The 3235-nt window shown below is 41.8% G+C and overlaps 1 long non-coding RNA gene across 1 annotated transcript; it reads right to left on the bottom strand.

The window, feature by feature from the left end:
• Positions 1 to 2020: 2020 nt before the first annotated feature.
• LOC126309701 (uncharacterized) lies at positions 2021 to 3017 on the bottom strand. The gene is made up of 2 exons (XR_007554350.1): positions 2851 to 3017; positions 2021 to 2777 (listed from the first exon to the last, which is right to left on the bottom strand). It is a non-coding gene; the product is annotated as an uncharacterized LOC126309701 (long non-coding RNA).
• Between the last annotated feature and the right edge of the window lie 218 nt (positions 3018 to 3235).

The raw sequence follows: 3235 nt of genomic DNA, 5'->3' as shown, positions 1-3235 counted from the left end.
GTAGAAGTGTAGGTGAGAGAATGTCGTAAAAGTCCTGGTTACAATAATGAATATGAGCAATGAGGATGTTTTTTGCCAGGAGGAACGGAAGTTGCTGAAGAGTCGAGTGCACGTTAAAGTGATGTAATACAGATTCCAGATGAGGTAACTGACGTTGCAGTTATGAACACATTTTTGTAACAGTACTGCAAAATTACAACGAAGAGACGAAGTTAATATTGAGCTTAAGTGCAAGATTGGGAAGAAGATACATTTGACAGCTGATTAACAGAATATTTTAGCGCCTGTTTTGTTGGAGTAGCACATCAAAGCACTTGTATAAAATCGCCTCATTCAGTTTACATTAAAGTCAACAATGTATTTAAATGTTAGTTCGGTGTTTCTTCTGTGCGTTTGTTCGAACTCTCAACGAGTAGAATTCTCAATGATTTGGCCGAATTTCGTATGGCAAATTTGTTCGACGTTTGCCGTGATAGTGATTCAGCTATTGAAAGGACTTTCGGTCATGGTTTGCAGAAACGTGAGAGATTCTGTGAAGATCGACAATGCCTTGGCGGTGCGAATAAAATGTTCTTAAAACGCTATCTGCCGACGGGCGTACTGTAAGACGCATTTGCAGGAAGATTTCCATTCGCAAGGATTCTTTTTTCACAGGTAGTCATTACTATCGAATGCATTATCAAAATGACTTCTGTAGCTTCGAACTATGAACAGGAATTTGACGCGTTAACTGCAAATCTCTGCTAATACGGCTGTTGATTGGAAACAGTTCTGCAGACATTTGGCACGAGTGTTTCGTGTAAGAACCGATTTTTTAGGCGGTCTAGGGCTTACAGTTTGGGTCGACGAAAGCTGTTTTGTCCGACAATACTATGGAGGTGACAAGGTTAAGGAACAGTGGGTATTCGGCGGATACGACAGACCAGAGAAAGATTCCTCGTTCCTTTAGTTCGAAGAGACGCTGCAACTTTGCTGCCGATTCTACAACAATATGTGCGGCCTGGGACCTCTATTGTTTCTGATTTGTTGGGAGCGTTAACAGACCAGAATGTAGGTTACCAGCATTTGACTTAATCATTCCATGCATTTCGTTGACCAATTATTCACGCAACTACTAATCGTGTTGAAAGCGTTTGGCAGAAAGAAACAAGCGCATGTTTCGTACTCATCGCTATATGCTGTCCAAATATTTGGCCGAGTTTCTATGGCGGCAACGCTTTGGATCAAACCCATTTCACAATTTGATCACATCCGGCGCGTTTGTCCGAATGCTGAGATTTAGCTTGCTGCAGGTTAACTTTAATGATCTTTACGCATTGTTACATTTTGATTAAATGACAACTTTGCTTTACTGTGTCAAAACTGATGACATGTCATTCGTGATCAGCATAGTCAAAGCGACTATAATCCGTTATAAAAAATTCATGGGTGTCCCCCTAAACTCGATAAATGTCCAAAAACGTTCTGGGAATGGTGTTTATAGTACAAATTTTCAATATGAATGTAAAATGATTCGTTCCACATGACGATTTATCGTGCAAAAATAATCCATGAACAATTGACGCACTAAGTCTCCGAAAGGAAATAATTTTCTTAAACCTTGATTACACGAACTTTGTTGATGCTGCTTCCTCACAGTGGAAGAGGCACACGGATGCGAAGATTTATCCCCATACTTCGTCCTCTTACGGCAGTTCCTTGAAACAACTTAAGAACATACAACCCACTTTGTCCGTAGACGAACCGGAGAATTCCTCTAATTCCACTAATTTCACTTATTTCACTGGGCTTCCACTTATGTTGTGGGTTGAATACATTCCCATCTATTTCTTCATGAAAGATGCGAGATCACTCCCCTTTTGGTTATTGAGAGTGACTTTCTTTTTACCTTTTTAGTTTCTACAGTTGTGGAAATTCTCGAAACAGTGGGATAAATTCTAATAAAACCATTTTCACCGAAGACGAGCGGCGAAACTTCGATAACTGCTCGCATCGTGTTAAGTTTCTTGTCTAAAAGCTCTCGCAAACACGATCTATGCTTGACAAGTTACACAGCGCGGTAAAAATATAGTTACGTTTATTAATGGTAATGAAATCTACTTCACAGCGTACGGGGGTGGTGGATCTTCACGCTACCCTTGTGTACCCACTACTCCGCCATAAACTGAAACGTTCTATCAGCCACGCTATTTGTAGAAGCTGTGACCGTCTCAACGCGTTATGCACCAGTATTTACTTGTAATTACGGGACACCCTTTGTGCTCGTCTTCCAACACCGTTGCTAACTGTGGTTGATCTTTGCAGTAAGTATTCTATGCAATGAAAGTTCTGCGACATTTGACAACATAGCGCAACTACGAAGCTATATGTCCCTAAGCAATTATTGCACAAACCGTCAAAAATCCCGAATTAACAGTTATTAAAACAAGTTTCACTACAAGGAGTATGCTGAAGCAACAAATTTTTCCACCTTTTTCCGAAGTTTAAGTGAAAATTCTCTAAGGAATGAAAGTAAACCAAAGTTCGCTAAACACAGCAAGCACTGACATCACGCATTGGCTTCTTCGTTGACCGCAGATAAACAGGGAATACTCTTTAACAGCTGCGCTGTGAGGCGTATCAGCAAAGAATGATCCGTACTTACCGAGAACACCGCAGTCAGACAGCAAGCAGCATAGAAATACAGACCCAGAACGCACTGCTCCCCGAATACGGACAACCGCCTTCGTAGCTGTCGTCCTAGTCTCCATTTCGTTATCAACATGCAAGTAGCCGAACTGGAGTAAAATAAAAAGATTCGCCGCAGGCGGCCAAACACCCAGAACCGGAACTCAAGTCCAGAATACTCACATTTTACTCTAAACTCTGGTATAACTACTCATACTCTCCACGGAAACGAAAGCCTCGCACCGTAAGGCCGATCTGCGGCACTCGACGTCAACACTGTGAGAGTTAATGGGGTACCACCGCTTGCACAGACACCAAGTGAATCGACCCTAGCGCCTTCCGTACCAGCAATCGACACGAATCACATCTCGATATCAGGCAGATGTCGCAATCTACAAATTTGTAGAGAACTCTCAGGGCAGGCTTTCCAGTCATGATTGTCGATACCGGATATATATTTTAATATGAAGAGTCTTGGTTTCTGGCACTGTGCAGCGTATTAAGTTATGGATGAGGTGTTACCTGTAGTACTTCGCTGGGCTATGGAAAATGGTTTCAGTTAACCTCT

The sequence above is a fragment of the Schistocerca gregaria genome, unplaced genomic scaffold, assembly GCF_023897955.1.
Source record: "Schistocerca gregaria isolate iqSchGreg1 unplaced genomic scaffold, iqSchGreg1.2 ptg000364l, whole genome shotgun sequence".
Taxonomy (NCBI): domain Eukaryota; kingdom Metazoa; phylum Arthropoda; class Insecta; order Orthoptera; family Acrididae; genus Schistocerca; species Schistocerca gregaria.
The sequence above is the reverse complement of the archived record's forward strand: the minus strand, read 5'-3'. Positions and strand labels throughout refer to the sequence as shown.